Source organism: Elephas maximus, chromosome 16 (assembly GCF_024166365.1).
Source record: "Elephas maximus indicus isolate mEleMax1 chromosome 16, mEleMax1 primary haplotype, whole genome shotgun sequence".
Classification (NCBI taxonomy): Eukaryota; Metazoa; Chordata; class Mammalia; order Proboscidea; family Elephantidae; genus Elephas; species Elephas maximus.
Genome location: NC_064834.1, coordinates 71,370,225 through 71,388,319, shown reverse-complemented (window position 1 = coordinate 71,388,319; position 18,095 = coordinate 71,370,225). Strand labels below are relative to the sequence as shown.

At 46.7% G+C, this 18,095-nt stretch overlaps 1 long non-coding RNA gene across 1 annotated transcript; it reads left to right on the top strand.

Moving 5' to 3' along the window:
- The first annotated feature begins 1,276 nt into the window (after positions 1-1,276).
- On the top strand, positions 1,277-16,099 carry LOC126059341 (uncharacterized). Its single transcript, XR_007513425.1, has 3 exons — positions 1,277-1,451; positions 15,389-15,532; positions 15,615-16,099. It is a non-coding gene; the product is annotated as an uncharacterized LOC126059341 (long non-coding RNA).
- The last annotated feature ends 1,996 nt before the right edge of the window (positions 16,100-18,095 follow it).

The following is an 18,095-nucleotide window of genomic DNA, read 5'->3' as shown; positions in this document are numbered from 1 at the left end:
CACTTTCTAGGTAGTAGATACATGTTATTTTGGGTGATAGGAAAGGCAATACCAAGTATGGGTTGTCTGCACAGCCTGACCATGGTAAAGAAAGACACTAAGAAGTACATGAGAAAAAGGGACAACTTTCGCAAATGCTATAAGATATGCATTGTTGCAACAACAGTAATGACCAAAAACCATGTGTGTGGTTACACGGGTAGATACGTATGCATACACATGTATAAGAAGGCACATGTGAGTACGTGCATGTGCACGTATAGGTGTGTCTGTAGGCATACATATGTATACACATTTGTGTGTGCTGTGTACCTATCCACATACGTAATAAAGCACATAGGAGGTATAGTTATGGAGGCTTCCTAGACAGATCCAGACGACTTGCAGAATTGGTTTACTGGGTTAAAAAGCCTTAGGACCATAGTCTCTTGGGACAACTTAGTCTACTGGCATAACATAGTACATAAAGATAATGCTCTACACCCTAGTTTAGTAAGTAGCATCTGGGGTCTTAAAAGCTTGTGAGTGGCCACCTAAGATATGACTATTGGTCTCTATTCCTCTGGAGCAAAAGAGAATGAAGGAAACCAAAGACTAAAAGAAGGAACTAATCCACAGGACTAAATAGCCCACACAAACCACAGCCTCTTCTAACCTGAGGCCAGAAGTACTAGATGGTGCCTGGCTACCACCACCAACCTTTCTGACCAGGGACACAATAGAAGGTCCCGGATAGCATGGGAAAAAATATACAACAAAATTCAAGTTCCTAAAAAAGTCCAGACCTATTGGACCAATAGAGACTAGAGAAATCCCTGAGACTGTTGCCCTAAGATACCCTTTGAACTTGGCACTGAAAGCTACTCCTGGAGGTCATCTTTCATCCAAATAACATATTGGCTTATAAAATAAATAATATCACCCAGGAGCAATGTGCTCCCTGAAACAATCAACTGTATGAGACTAAAACCATCAGCATTTACCCGAAAGCAAAGACGAGACAGCAAACGGAAACAGAACAAACAGAATGGAAATAATGAGAATGCTGACACACTATGAAAACTGTAACCAGGGTCCCAGAACAATCTGTGTAAAAATTGTTAAATGGGGACCTAATTTGCTGTGTGAACTTTCACATAAAACAATAGAATATTAAAAAAGAAAAGAAATAACATTGTGGTCTAGAAGCTGTTCATAGGGATTTCCTTTTCAGTTGAGTTGTTTTCTGAAAACTTTTCCGATTTTTAGGGGTGGAGTACCTGAGTGGTGCCAACAATTAACACACTAGCCTCCTAACTGAAAGGCTGATGGTTCAAGTCTACCTAGAGGCACATCAGAAGAAAAGCCTGGCAATCTACTTCTGAGAAATCAACCATTGACGACCCTAGGGAGCACAGTTCTGCTCTGACACATGGGATCACCATGAGTCGGAATCAACTCGACAGCACCAGGTGTGTTCTGTTTGGTTTGTTTGGGTATTTTTTTTTGTTTTGTTTTTTGGTCTTTAACAAATTCAGGAGTTATTTCTCATCCCAGTCATTGTCAGGATCCCACACATTCACTATTTCCTGTTATCACAGCAAAGGGAGGGACTTATAATGTTACCATCTAGCATCTGCCTCTCATTGGACTATCAGAGTGATAACTTCTCCTACTTTATTTAACCTTAGATGCAATGTATTAACCACGTGCCTATAGAAGGATACATGGTCTCTCCTTTGTCCTACGAGAAAGAGTGATCATAATATCTCTCTTATTGATACTGGGGTCAGATTTCCTTTGCCTTATGGGCTACTGGACACTAGTAATGTAACAACCAAATATTGCTCCATTGAGCTGATTGGTTCAGGCCAAAAGAGTGCATTCGTTTGATAACCTATTTGTACTACGCAAAATCAGACATTAACAAGGAGAGTAATTTAGAACATGGTGAGACATACCACTGGAAGAAACTGTTAAGGCAGACTCTGAATTTGGATCTTCTTTACAGTTTCGAGAAGACCAGGTTTGGAATTCCTTTTTAATTACTTTTTTGGCTGTGAGACTTTAGTTCTTTGAATGTGGCACCGCCCCGAGATCTAACCACGTGGGTCCTGGGATTTAGAAGGGTTACAGAAACCACTCTGCTCCCAGCTGGCTTAGCTCGCTGTGCTTATCTGCCTCAACATGCCCACTATACGCTGTGCAGACATTTTCTTAAAGGAAGATAATTACTACAAGAATAAAAAGGAAAGCAGAAAATGACGCGTAATCTATAAAATAGTTTCGGAGAAGAAATATATCTCTGCTTGGCACAAATAAAGGGATCTTTTTTGTTGCCAGAAGAAAGTCAAGCTTAGATTTCAGGACTGTGAAAACCTCAAAGTTTTGCCTGGAGGAATTCTCTCCTGCAAGAGAATTTTGAAAATCTTTACTTTGATCTGCCTTGTTTGATCCGTGGAAAGCAACATGGGCAATATCTTGGGGTTCAGTGGAGTACCCCATTAACCTGCCATTACTGTAAAAAAAAGATCACTTCTGTTGAAGTAGAGGCATATTCAGGATAAGACAAAAGCCTTCAATCAAAGGCCAAACCAAATCTTATGTGTCTTAAACAGCCCCGTGTATTCGATACACTGCCATTCACTTAGACTCAGTAATTCAGCGGGTCTTCAGACGTCCCAGCTGACAATAGCATAGGGTGGGAGGTTGAGACCATGCGTGGCAGGACCCTAAGGGGCCAGGAAGTCTCTAGACCACCTCCATCCCTCAACCTCCACTGGACCTATTCATTTTAAAACCTGTTTTACATCTTGAGCTAGCATGCAAGATATTATTTGAACAGAGGTTTCTGTGGCTTAAAAAAAAAAAAGTGTTTAAAAGCCACAGGTAGTCTGTCCATTGCTGCAAATGCGCTCTGTTTTCACACAATGTGTAAGCCAGTTCTTTGGAACTCAGAACACATTTCCCCCACAGAAATAATACTAAAGGTTGGAGGTAGGCTCCAAAGCTGGCCCATAGGTGCCTGGTTTGCTGCTCCTTCTGTCCCTGAAGGAGTCCCTGGGTAGTACAAACATTTAACACACTGGGCTTCGAACTGAACGGTTGGAGGTTTGAGTCCATCCAGAGGTGCCTCAGAAGAAAGGCCTGGCTATCTGCTTCCGAAAACTCAGCCACTGAAAACCCTACAGAGCACAGTTCTACTCGGACACATACGGATCACCGTGAGTCAGAACCAACTCCATAGCAGGCGGTCAGTAGGCCAGCCTGAGCAGGTCACAGTCCACATCTGCCGAAGAGGAGAGCGGAAGGCCCACAGGAGAGCTGGGTGGGAAGTGTGGGGCTGGGTCACTGTTTCTGGGGAACAGGGTGGGAATGGAGAAAAAGCTAAGCTCAAGCTCAGGGAACAGGGAGACGCCTCTGTGTTCAGGAGAGAGGTGGCTTGTGGGGAGCCCATTTTGACCAGGAACAGGAAAAACAAAAACTAAAGCACATTGGTACTCTAGAATGATGCCAGCATGAAGAGAGGTAGATAATTTTCCATTGCTGACTCCTGGCTGGCTCCTTCTCGTCTCCCAGAAGGTCTGCTGGGACCACCTGGCTTCATGCCTCTCCCTGTTCATGTCCCTCATCCCATTTGTAATTGCTTCTCTAACATTCGCGTGCTTTCTCCAGTAGATTACAAGCCACAGAAAGGTAGACACTGTCTGGTTCCCCATCTCACCCTCGGGGTCTAGCACAGAGCTTGACACATAGTAGGTGCGCAATATGTATTCGTGGCATCTGATTAGACAGCTAACCCTAGTCTACCGATGATTCCAGGCATTGCCTTCCTTGGCCTTATCCCAGCCCAGCTTCTTGTTTGGATTCAGGTTGCAGATAAGAGGTGCAGGTGAGCTGCGTGACCTTATCAACTGGGCAAACTTGGCTGGGTCAGCTTTCAGGTTCGAGAAGCTGTGGGTGGGAACGTTTGAGCATGAGGTCACAGAGGGAAACTCCTGGACTGGTTTCCATGATCTCAAAGAAGCTTTGTTCTCTCGTTTACTCATTCATTCATTCATACATTCACTTACTCATGCTTTGCTCATTTAGCAGTTATGCTTTGAACACTGGCTCTGCGCCTGGCCCTGCATAAAGGCTCCTGATACTTGATACCTGCTAGGCTATTGGCAGAATGGCAGAACAAGGTATTCATGAAAGCTGTGGCTTCTGGAGTCAGCCAGTCATGACTTTAAATTCTGGGTCTTCACTGACACTGTGGAACCTTGAGAGGTTGATCCGCCTCCCTAAACCTCAGTTACCCATTTATGAAAAGAGCAAATAAGGCATATCTTGCAGGGCTGTTGTATGGCCCAAAGGTGAAGGATTTTTCAAACGACCAGCCCCTAACCAAACCAAACCACTTGCCATCTAGTCGACTCTAATTAATGGAGACTCCACGTGTGTCAGAGTAAAACTGTGCTCCACAGGGTTTTCGATGGCTGTGAACTTTCAGAAGTAGATCGTTAGGGCTTTCTTCCAAGGTGCCTTTGGGTGGATTCAAACTGCCAACTTTGTCAGTTAATAGCCGAACACTTAACCATTTTCACCACCCAGGGACTCCATAACCACCCCTAGTTCGTGCTTAATAAATATCAGTTCCTAGCACCCTCCCACTCCCAGCACCCTTGCCCACGCCCATGCCCTCTACAGCAGTAAGTGTTTTCCCCCCACCAGCCGACAGGCCAAGCGACGTTCAAGTGGAACATCAGAGAAAAACCCATTGAAGGTGAAAGTGGCCAGTGAAGGATAGGGCAAATCCTTCAAGACCCAGTGTCTTGGCACTTCACTTAGAAGAAACAGAGGCTTTAGTCATTTCGAGCTACAAAAATGGCTGCCGGCAGTCGGGAGGAGAAGCGTCCAGATGATTCCACACTCTGCAGAGGGACTGCTGCTCACAGAAGGAGGGAGGTGCATTACAAATCCAGGAAGGGGCTGGCCTCAGTGCGTGGGCTCTTTTCTAAGACTCAGTGGCTGGGGAGGAGGAAGGGGAGTGTCTCTGGCTGTCCCCCGGTTGCTGTCCTCACTCCCCTTTCAGCCCCTTTCCTGGGATCATCATCACCCCCGGGATCATGTGTGGGTGGACTGGGCCCCCACTGACACCAATGGCAGCAGGAAGCAGCGCAGGGGGGACAGGCTCTCTGTCCCCCTGATGGGCTTTGTTGGAGGTGCCGTAGGAGACTGAAAACTAACAATGAGGTTTTAGTGTTGCATCTTGCCCGGACTTGCCTCTGCTTCTCAGGTCGTAGTAGGCGTGCACTCTGTTGGTGGCCAATAAAAACCCTGAAGGGGCGTTAACCCCTCCACCCACCCAGGCAGGAAGGGCATATGGCGAGGCACCCCTCGCCTCTGGTGCTTCTGCTTTTGGCACTCAGAGGAGCCGGGCGAAGTCCTGTCCACTGGGAGGCAAATTGCAACCCTGGAGTCTCAGGGTTGCAAACCTGCCTGTCAATTCTTTCTGGAACTGCACTAGCTTCAAGCACATGCTGTTCCTTATCGTGACCTCGGTCAGGCTGCCAGCCTCCCCCCCGCCCCGCCAACCTGGGTAACAGAGATGCTCGGCAGCAAAGTGGGCAGTGGCCAAGGCAGTCCCCGGGGCAGCGTGGGCAGCAGGTTGGCCCACACCAGCACTGGGAGAGGCCAGACGGAGAAGGCAGCAGCTCAGCCCACACCAGCACTGGGAGAGGCCAGACGGAGAAGGCAGCAGCTCAGTCCACACCTGCTCAGAGAGGCCAGGTGTGGGTAGCACCTCAGCCCACACCAGCACTAGGAGAGGCCAGGCAGAGAAAGCAGCAGCTCTGCCCACACCTGCTGGGAGAAGCCAGACAGAGAAGGCAGCTGTCATCCTGCAGCTGCAGCCGCCAGACTGGAGAGCAAGGCGGTGTTGGGGGGCAGAAGGGCAGGGAGCCTCCTGGCCAGTGACAAGGTCTGCTCCAGGGCCTCCAGCCCACTAGGTCCCACAGGATGCCCAGTGGGGTTTCTTCCTGGCCAGCCTCACTCAGCCCAGTGCCAGTGGGGGCTCTGAGAGCTGGGTTGGAGTACAGGGGGGCAGCAGCAAGATCACTCTCCTGGGAAAGCTCCAAGTGGTGCTGGGCTAGCTGCAACATCACAGAAGACAGGTCCATGCTGGGCGGCAGCCCAGGGGAGCGGCGCTGGTCCGGCACTCACCTCAGGCTGGCCCTCCAGTGGGGCTTTTCCACAGCTCCCTGAGGCCTCTAGCACTACAGTTAGCGCCTGGCACTGAGGCTGTGGGAGCATTACACTGTCACCGAGAATAATAGCTACATTTATGGAGCACTTGCTGTATGCCAGGCCCTTGCAAATGCTTTGCACTTGTCAATCATCTTACAGAGTCACCACGAGAGCCTTGAGATGCCAGCCTTATCTGCACTTCACAGCTGAGGAGACACATCTGGGAAGGGCAGCGCAGTACTGAGGTGCCCGGGCTGGAGGCTTCATCCGCTGTGCTGCGGACACAGTCATCTCTGTGTGCTTAGCAAGCTGGGGTGCAGTCATTGTGGGGGTGACACAGAGGGTGGGGGGGTCACAGATACCACACGCACACCCACACACACTCATACACACACACATTCACACAGATACATTCAAATACTCCTGCACACAAATACACATACACATAGACACAGTCACGCACTCACACATTCACACACACATACTCTCATACATGTACTCTGTCACATATACACACACTTTCACACATACCCTCACACACATACACTATCACGCACACTCTTGTACACACATATTCACATGTACTTCTTTACACACTCACATGTATACCCTCACACACACATTCACACACTCACATGCACACACATTCACACTCACACGTATACACACACATTTACATGTATTCGCACACTTATAGGCATTCACACTCACACACACAATTTGCACACACACACACACAGTCGTATACTCACACACTGTCACACACACACATTCATGGACTCACACATATACATACACACAAACACCCATGCATACACTCACATTCATACTAACCCACATTCATACACATACTCACCTGGCACACACACCCCCTAACATGGCCCTCTTATGCCAATGAGACAAACAAACACATAGCTACACAGAGGTGTCTGGGTTGGGTTTGAGGGTGAGAAGATCCAGCAAAGATGGACTCCCTGAGATGGTGTTCCACCCGCCCCTCTGCCTACAATGCCCTCGGCTAACTCCCTTTGCTTGGCTGACCACCTCACTCTGCTCAGGTTTCTCCTCCTCCAGGAAGCCTCCCCTGATTGCTTGCTCTCTAGTGCCCTGGGTGTCCACACCATGGCCCTCAGCTCATTGCATCATATTAGTTGGTGTAAGTCCCTGTCTCCGTCACCGGGAGGTCCAGGTGTGCTGTCACTGTATTTGAATCATCTCCATGGCCCCATCACCTTGCACTGGACCAGGAAGGCCAGAAAGGGTTGGGGAGGTTTGCTGAACAGCACCAAGGGGAGATGGTGAGCAAAGCCATGCGGGGGAGAAGGCAAGGCTTTCAGGGGTGACAGGTGCCTGGCTTGGCTGGAGCTGAGGGTCCCTACAGGAGCAAGGTGCAGGTGGCCCGGGAGAGGTGGCTGTCCCCATCACAGTCCTCACAGCCAGGAATGCTGTGGCTGCAGGAACTCTGGGGAGAGTGCCATGGTCTCGCCCACAGTTCTTCAAATAACCCCGGGCCCAGAGGCCCCACGCAGCTCTTCTCTGCAGAGTCACCATCTGTGTTTGTTTTGCCACCTCAGGCTGAGCTGCCCACATGAGCCTGGAATGTGGCCCTGGCTGCCCCGGGGCGTGTACAGGGCAAGGCCAGGTCCCGTGTGGAGCTGGAGGACAAACACCATACGATATTGTGGTCAGGGCCGAGCTGTTTGCTTTCATTCCGCATTTCTTGCTCTTGAGGCTTTGACAAACAAAACAGCCTCGGATCTGTGCTTGCTCTGAGAACAGATGGAAGCTCCAGCCTGGTGCTGACTAGGGAGGGAGCACAGTCTCCTTAGTTAAGAGGCCTTCGAATGCTGGTGAATTCTGAATATACATTCAGTGCCCCAGCCTTGGAGGCTGTGGCAACCACGTGGAGATGAAGAAAGCGCTTCCTTTCTGCGCGTGGCAGGTCCTGAGAGCCGTCAGAGCGATAGCCCCACCCTGGCAAAGAAGAGGAGTTGCCTGCAAAAGACACCCACCAGGCGGCTGAGGAGGCACTCCCCCTCAACAGTGGGGGTACAGGGAAGCTGGTTTCCTCCCAGCTCTCTCAAGGGTCCCCAAAGAATATCCATTCTACACCCCAAATTGCTGATGGCAGGAGGCTGGCTGGTGGAGAACAGGGCAAGGAGGCTGGTAGCCAGCTGCCAGTCTTGTCATTGGTGTTGTTGTTAGTCAAGTCATTAGTGTTGTTGTCAAGACAGGCCCTGATTCATGGTAACCCCATGCACAATGGAAGAAAACACTGTTTTGGTCCTGTACCACCCCCCATGATAGGCTGCATATTGGACCTTTGTGATTCATAGGGTTTTCATTGGCTGGTTTTCAGAAGTAGATTGCCAGATCTTTCTTCCTAGGCCAACATAGTCTGGAAGTGCCACTGAAACCTGTTCAGCATCATAGCAACATGCAAAGCAGAAAATTGGGCAGAGACAGAGAGGTGGGGAAGAGAGCAGAAGCTGAAGAGAAGGGAACCAAGACAAGAAATCAAGTTAGTCATGAAAGGAGGAGCTGGAGATGGGCTTGGGCTGAATGCCTGGAGAAAGGGGCCTGGTCAGAAAGTTCAGAGGGGACACAGGGACCCCCAAGGAGGCATCGGCTACACTGTGAGAGGTATTCCTGCCTGGATCTGGAGCTCGAGGCTAAGTAACTTTGGTGGGCAGAGCAATGCTCCCCCTCCCCAAAGTTTCCTTCATCCCTGGAACTTGTGAATATGTATGCCACCTACATGGCAAAGGGACTTGCAGAAATGATTGGGTTAAAGACCTTAAGATGGAGGCATGACCCTGGATTATCCAGGTGGGCCAAATCTAATCATGTGGGTCCTTAAAATCAGACAGCCTTTCCTGGCTGTGGGTAGAGGGAGACACGAGTACAGAAGAAAGGCCAAGGAGTTGCTGGCTGTAAAGATGGAGGACAGGGAGCGGTGGGCCAAGCAATGCCAGCAGCCTCTAGAAGTTAGAACAGGCAAGGAAAAGGATCCTCCCTATATCTCTCGAAGAAACACAGCCCTGCCGACACACTGATTTTAGCCAAGTAAGTCCCATGTTGGACTTCTGACCTACCAAACCCCAAAAATTACACCCACTGCCATAAATAGATTCTGACTCATAGTGACCCAATAGGACAGAGTAGAACTGCCCGTAGGGTTCCCAAGGGGTAGCTGATAGATTCAAACCGTCAACATTTAGTTTAGCAGCTGAGCTCTTAACCACTGTGCCGCCAGGGCTCCTCTGACCTACAGAGCTCTCAGATAATAAATTTGTGTTTTTTTAAGCCACCACATCTGTGGTAGTTTGTCACAGCAGCCATAGAAAACTAATACAATGACCAATAGCAAAGGAACCTCTTCAACTCTACCTCTTCTCTGTGCCCAAGCTCATGCCCTCACCAGCTGTATCAGCTACCAGGTGCCATCAGCTTCACCTCCCCACTGTCTCTGTACCCCTCTCACTCCATCCCTACCTGAACCTGTTCCTCCTTTCCTCTTCTCCCAGCCATCGTCCTCGCTTCCTACCTGGACCACCTGCCTGAAGCTATTCCCTCTTTAGTCCTGCCTCCTAGATGCTGGAGTTGCCTTCCAAAAATTCAATTTAGATCAGAAAGCTTCCTACTTAAAAGCTGGTTCTGGCTTACCATGGCCTAAGGAAGTATGTCCACATGCCTCGGCTTGGCATCCAAGGCCACCCATGGCTGCCTTCTCAGCCTTCCTCTCTACTACGTTCCTTCTTGCTGTGTGCCAGCCAAATGCAGCTCCATACTGGTTCTCAGGAAATGCTCTTCCCTTCTGCATCTCCCACATTTGCTTATGTTGCTTCCCTTGCCTTGAATACTCTTCCCAGACTAAAGGTGCTCATATGGTACCTCCTCATCTGAAACACTTTGATTGGTAGTCGGTCTTCCTCCTCTGAGATCACTTACTGCCTGACTTGGCCTATTCTATGGTGAGAAGACCCCCTTTTAACTTATTTCTCTACTCACCTTGTCTCCCCTGGTCCGTGCTAACCCCTCCAAAGGGCAGACATGGCCTTGCTCATCTTGATGAACATATATATGTTTCCTTGAGAATGTATGTGGAGAAGCTGAGCTTGGGTCACCCGTGGAAAAAGTCAGGATGGTGGGGACAGCAGAGATCTTTGGGAAATAATCACGGTGGCCACTTCCCACAGCCCTCGACAGTCTTCTAATCATGTACAAGCACATTGGAGCCTCCAATAGCCAATTTTACCAAGAACCTTTAAATCCAACTGCTGACATTTACTGAGCACTTGGACCTTAACACAAATCCCCAGAGGTAGGGCCTGTGCCAAAACATTTCCTACAGAGAAAGGGATGCAAAAATGAATTAGAAAAAAGGAAAAGAAGTTGTAGTTCTCACACATCTCAGTTGGTGGAACTGTTTCACATGAATTATGCCATTAACTGCTCACCACCAGGCTCGGAGACAGTTATAATTCCCCCTTCTGTTGTGGGTGACGAAAGTGTGGCTTAGAGAAGAGGGGACTCACTAAAGGTCCCCTGGCCAGAAAATAGCAGAGTTGGGATCAGAGCAGGGGTCTGATTCCACAGCCCGGACTTTTCCCATACTTCCAATGGAGGAATGCTTCTTGGACTTAAGGAATGTTCTCCCCTGCCTCCACATAGAGCCTTGCTCACTTGTGTCCCCATTCTGTGTGCTTGGGCTGAGAAGTGTCTACACCACCTTAATCTTAAACTACAAGAAAGGAAGTGAGTGAGGAAAGGAGGGAGGGAAAGAGGAAGGGAGCGAGGGAGGGAGGGAGGAAAGGAGTAAGAAAGGAAGGGAGGAAGGAAGGAAGGGAGGGAGGCAGGAAGGAAGTTGACATACTAAGTGCTGAGAAGAATGGGGAACAACTGGAACTCTCAAATATTTCCGGGGGGAATGCAAAATGTTACAGCCACTTTGGAAAAGAGTCTAGTAGTTTCTTAAAAAGTTAAAATATACTTACCATATGACCCAGCAGTTCCACCAATAGATGTTTACCCAAGTGAAATGAAAACTTGTGTTCACACAAACCCCTGAACATAAATGTTCATAGCAGTTTTATTCATAATCGCCAAAAAACTAGAAATAACTCTTGTCTTCCAAATGGTGACAATCCAATGTACCAAATGGCAGTACATCCATACAGTGGAATACTACTCAGCACTAAAAAGGAAAGAATTATTGATATAGACAACGACTTGTATGAATCACAAATATATAATGCTAAGAGAAAGAAGCCAGTCTCAAAAGGCTTCTTATATATTATTGAGGAAAATTATTCTTATATAATATTGAGGAAAAGGCAAAACTATAGGAACAGGATGCAGATCAGTGGTTGCCAGGGCTCGGGGGTCACTGGAGGGGTTGGTCACGAAGTGTAAGCAGAAGGAAATATTGTGGGAATTCTGCTTTGGGACCTTCATTGAGGGTGCTGAGATAGCCTTTTAGAAACATCCTAGCTTCAATGAGAGATTAAAAAAAAAAAAAACATTGCCGTCAAGGTGATTTTGACTCATGGTGACCCAATGTGTTTCAGAGTAGAACTGCCCTCCATAGGGTTTTCAGTAGCTGTGACCATTTAGAAGTAGATGTTGTTGTTAGGTGCCGTCGAGTCGATTCCGACTCATGGCAACCCTATGAACAACAGATAGAAACACTGCCCAGTCCTGCGCCATCCTTACAATCATTGTTATGCTTGAGCTCATTGTTGCAGCCACCGTGTCAGTCCACCTCGTTGAGGGTCTTCCTCTTTTCCGCTGACCCTGTACTCTGCCAAACATGATGTCCTTCTCCAGGGACTGATCCCTCCTGACAACATGTCCAAAGTGTGTGAGAGGCAGTCTCGCCATCCTTGCCTCTAAGGAGCATTCTGGCTGTACTTCTAAGACAGATTTGTTTGTTCTTTTGGCAGTCCATGATATATTCAATATTCTTCACCAAGACCACAATTTAAAGGCGTCAACTCTTCTTCGGTCTTCCTTATTCATTGTCCAGTTTTCACATGAATATGATGCGATTGAAAATACCATGGCTTGGGTCAGGAGCACCTTAGTCTTCGGGTGACATCTTTGTGCAACACTTTGAAGAGGTTGTTTGCAGCAGATTTGCCCAATGCAATGCGTCTTTTGATTTCTTGACTGCTGTTTCCATGGCTGTTGATTGTGGATCCAAGTAAAATGAAATCCTTGACAACTTCAATCTTTTCTCCGTTTATCATCGTGTTGCTCACTGGTCCAGTTGTGAGGATTTTTGTTTTCTTTATGTTGAGGTGCAATCCATACTGAAGGCTGTGGTATTTGATCTTCATTAGTAAGTGCTTCAAGTCCTCTTCACTTTCAGCAAGCAAGGTTGTGTCATCTGCATCACACAGGTTGTTAATGAGTCTTCCTCCAATCTTGATGCCCCGTTCCTCTTCACATAGTCCAGCTTCTCAGATTATTTGTTCAGCATACAGATTAAATAGTATGGTAAAAGAATACAACCCTGACACACACCTTTCCTGACTTTAAACCAATCAGTATTCCCTTGTTCTGTCCAAACAACTGCCTCTTGATCTATGTAAAGGTTCCCCATGAGCACAATTAAGTGTTCGGGAATTCCCATTCTTTGCAGTGTTATCCATAGTTTGTTATGATCCACACAGTTGAATGCCTTTGCATAATCAATAAAACACGGGTAAACATCCTTCTGGTATTCTCTGCTTTCAGCCAAGATCCATCTGACATCAGCAATGATATGCCTGGTTCCACATCCTCTTCCGAAACCGGCCTGAATTTCTGGCAGTTCCCTGTTGATACACCGCTGCAGCCATTTTTGAATGATCTTCAGCAGAATTTTGCTTGCATGTGATACTAATGATATTGTTCTATAATTTCCACATTCGGTTGGATCACCTTTCTTGGGAATAGGCATAAATATGGATCTCTTCCAATCAGTTGGCCAGGAAGCTGTCTTCCATGTTTCTTGGCATAGATGAGTGAGCACCTCCAGCACTGCATCTGTTTGTTGAAACATCTCAATTGATATTCCATCAATTCCTGGAGCCTTGTTTTTCGCCAATGCCTTCAGAGCAGCTTGGACTTCTTCCTTCAGTACCATCGGTTCCTGATCATATGCCACCTCTTGAAATGGTTGAACATGTGACTAATTCTTTTTGGTATAATGACTCTGTATATTCCTTCCATCTTCTTTTGATGCTTCCTGCATCATTTAATATTTTCCCCATGGAATCTTTCACTATTGCAACTTGAGGCTTGAATTTTTTCTTCAGTTCTTTCAGCTTGAGAAACACCGAGCGTGTTCATCATTTTTGGCTTTCCATCTCCAGCTCTTTGCACATGTCATTATAATACTTTATTTTCTCTTCTCGAGAGGCCCTTTGAAATCTTCTGTTCAGTACTTTTACTTCATGAATTCTTCCTTTTGCTTTAGCTGCTTGAAGCTCAAGAGCAAGTTTCAGAGTCTCCTCTGACATCCATCTTGGTCTTTTCTCTCTTTCCTGTCTTTTCAGTGACCTCTTGCTTTCTTCATGCATGATGTCTTTGATGTCATTCCACAACTCGTCTGGTCTTCAGTCACTGGTGGTTCAATGCATCAAATCTATTCTTGAGATGGTCTCTAAATTCAGGTGGGCTATACTCAAGGTCATATTTTGGCTCTCGTGGACTTGCTCTGACTTTCTTCAGTTTCAGCTTGAGCTTGCATATGAGCAATTGATGGTCTGTTCCACAGCCGGCCCCTGGCCTTGTTCTGACTGATGATATTGAGCTTTTCCATCGTCTCTTTCCATAGATGTAGTCAGTTTGATTTCTGTGTTCCATCTGGTGATGTCCATGTGTATAGTCACCGTTTATGTTGGTGAAAGAAGGTATTTGCGATGAAGAAGTCATTGGTCTTGCAAAATTCCATCATTTGATCTCCAGCATTGTTTCTATCACCAAGGCCATATTTTCCAACTACTGATCCTACTTCTTTGTTTCCAACTTTCACATTCCAATCGCCAGTAATTATCAATGCATCTTGATTGCATGTTCGATCAATTTCAGACTGTAGCAGTTGATAAAAATCTTCTATTTCTTCATCTTTGGCCCTAGTGGTTGGTGCGTAAATTTGAATAATAGTTGTATTAACTGGTCTTCCTTGTAGGCATATGGATATTATCTTATCACTGACAGGGTTGTACTTCAGGATAGATCTTGAAACGTTCTTTTTGACAATGAATGCAACACCATTCCTCTTCAAGTTGTCATTCCCAGCATAGTAGACTATATGATTGTCAGATTCAAAATGGCCAATACCAGCCCATTTCAGCTCACTAATGCCTAGGATATTGATGTTTATGCCTTCCATTTCATTTTTGTTGATTTCCAATTTTCCTAGATTCATACTTTGTACGTTTCAGGTTCCAATTATCAATGGATGTTTGCAGCTGTTTCTTGTCATTTTGAGTCATGCCACATCAGCAACAGAAGGTCCCGAAAGCTTTACCCCAACCACGTCATTAAGGTTGACTCTACTTTGAGGAGGCAGCTCTTCCCCAGTCATCTTTTGAGTGCCTTCCAACCTGGGGGGCTCATCTTCCAGCACTATATCAGACAATGTTCCACTGCTATTCATAAGGTTTTCACTGGCTAATGCTTTTCAGAAGTAGGCTGCAGGGTCCTTCTTCCTAGTCTGTCTTAGTCTGGAAGCTCAGCTGAAACCTGTCCTCCATGGGTGACCCTGCTGGTATCTGAATACCAGTGGCATAGCTTCCAGCATCACAGCAACACGCAAGCCCCCACAGTATGACAAACTGACAGACACGTGGGGGCTAGATAGCTAGGTTTTTCTTCCACGGCATGGCTGGGTGGATTTGAAGCGCCAACCTTTTTGTTAGTAGCTGAGTGCAGACCGGTTGCCCTCCCTGGGGACCTCTGTGTTGGAAATAAACAAGCCCCCAAGGACCACACTGTGTGTGGACCTGAGATTCTAAACCAAACAGACTCACCCTTGGCATGACAGAGATATGCCTCTTTTCTGATTTCTCTCTTCTGTTCAAAGGAAAACGTCAACTTGAATGAAGAATGACAAGAACTGGAGTTAAACACCAAGCAACTGGGTTTGAGGTTATCCTTTATTTTTTCATCTCTTCCTTTTCTCCAGACAGAGACCAAAGCCGCTCACTGAGCCCTCCCTAGCCTGCCACTGCGCTGAATGCCGGACCGAAGTGGCCCATTTAATCCTCTCCTCGGCCCTTCCCTTCAAGGAATGGATTATTTCCTCAGCGCTGCAGACCAGGAAATTAAGGTTGAGGGGGGTTGAGGGACTTGCAAAAGGTCACCCATCTATGAAGTGACAGGGTTGCTGAGATTTAAACCTGGGTTTGCAGGAAGAGAACAGAGGTCTTTCTTTCTGACCTCCAAGTGCGGGCCATCAACAGCTGGGTGATCAGATCTCTGAGATTAACGAAGTCAACAAGACTTTCAAAGCATTATCTGAAGGTAAACAAGTCAGTATCACCTATCGCTTGTGTTTGTGAATTGCTTTTCCTCTCTTGGGAAAGAAACATGGAACTCGACACCTAATTGAATAGGAGGCAGGGGCTCGGGTTTCTCTTGGCATCTTTGCATCTAGCCTCCTGGGGATCCTGGCCTGGTGCTGTTTCCAGAAGTGTCTCCCTCTCAGCAGGGAAGCTAGCTGGGGGGCTTCAGTGGGGCCATTAGCTCTGAGGCCAGAGCAGGGTTTGCTGAAACTCCAGATGGAGACAGTCCTGGGAGGCCCTTGGCTCAAGCCAGATAGGAAGTTTCCCTGCTTCCCAGGCATAAGGACTCCTACAAGGCCCTAATGACAAGGTCCTAATGACACGGATCTTATCTCCTGCTGAGGAATTTTCCCAGGGAGGTGGGAAAGGTCACTGAGGTGTGCTGGGGAGCCTGGGCCCGCCCACACCCTTCTGCTGCCGGGGGGACTTGGGAGAGGTTCTGAGCCCACTTGTGCGTGTGTTTGCTGGGTCCCTGTGTCCTCCTGAGACCCACCAGGCAGTTCCGAGCAGGGGATGTGACCATGGCGCCTGGCCTGGAAGAGACCTGATAAAAAGGTGAGCCAGGAGTTTTTACTAAGCTCCTGTTTGACAGTTAAAACTGGCCCAACCTAGGCATGGGGGTCCAGGGTCAGAAACCCCATTGCCCTGAATTCCTGAATCTGAAAGGATGCCACATCTTCAGGACTTGTGCACCATCTTCACTATTTTTTGCCCTGTGTTCCCCCTGTACTATTATTTCACTTTTTTCATAATCTATGATTTTCTCTAAGAATTCTAAAAAGTAGGTATGTTGAGAGAGGTAAGTGGAAAACCAGTTTGTATGTGCTACACATGGAAAGTTGCCATGAAAATTAATACAAGGAATATCTTCAGCAATGGGAATGGATGATCCACAACTATACCCAGTAACATGGATGAATCTCACACATGCGAAGGTGAGCAAAAGAAGCCAGACGTGGGGAGATTCCATTTATATAATTGACATGCAAAAATTAGGTAACACTAACCTATGCTGTTAGAAGCTAGGAGAGTGGTTAGCCCTTTTTTGGGGAGGGGGGGGATGAAGGGAATGACTAGACAAAGGCAAGCTAGGGGTTTCTGGGAGCTGATAATTCTGGGTTTTCCCCCCTAAATGAATGCACTTTATTTATATGGAAAATGTCTCTGAAAATGCACAGTGACAACATCAGGCTTTCTGATCTTTTCAAATCAAGAGGTTGAGGCTCCAGTGAGTTTCCTTTATTTTTCCAGTTATGAAATTATACAGAAGTCATCATCGAAGTAGAAGTTTTCAGGATTTACAAAATGAGAATAATACCTTGAACATAATGCATCCTTATATCCCTGGCTGTTGTTGTTGCTGTTAAGTGCCATCAAGTTGAGTCTGATTCATAGTGACTCTATGAACAACATAACAAAACACTGCCTGGTCTTGCACCATCCTCATAATCGTTTGCTACATTTGAGCCCAAGGTTGCAGCCACTGTGTCAATCCATCTCATGGAGAATCTTCCTTTCTTTTGATGGCCCTCTACTTTACCGAGCATGATGTCCTTCTCCAGGGACTGATCCCTCCTGATAACATGTCCAAAATACGTGAGACTATGTCTTGCCATTCTTGCTTTTAAGGAGCATTCTTGCTGTACTTCTTCCAAGACAGATTTGTTCGTTCTTCTGAAAGTACATGGTATGTTCAATATTCTTTGCCAACACCATAATTCAAAGGCATCAATTCTTCTTCAGTCTTCCTAGTCCATTGTCCAGCTTTCCCATGTATATGAGGCTATTGAAAATACCATGGCTTGGGTCAGGCACACCTGAGTCCTCCAAGTGACGTCTTTGGTTTTCAACTTTTTAAAGAGGTCCCTTGCAGCAGATTTGGCCAATGCAATACATCATTTGATTTCTTGAATGCTGCTTCCATGGCTGTTGATTGTGGATCTAAGTAAAATGAAATCTTTGACAACTTCAATATTTTCTCCATTTATTATGATGTTGCTAATAAGTTGCCAATAGGTCCAGTTGTGAGGATTTTTATTTTCTTTATATTGGGGTGTAATCCATACTGAAGGCTGTAGTCTTTGATCTTCATCAGTAAGTGCTTCAAGTCCTCTTCAATTTCAGCAAGTAAGTTTGTGTCATCTGCATATCGCAGATTGTTGATGAGTCTTCCTCCAATCCTGATGCCCTGTTCTTATTTATATAGTCTGGCTTCTCCAACGAATAATACAGATTGAATAAGTATGATGAAAGAATACAACCCTGACACACACCTTTCCTGATTTGAAACCACACAGTATCCCCATGTTCTATTCAAATGACTGTCTC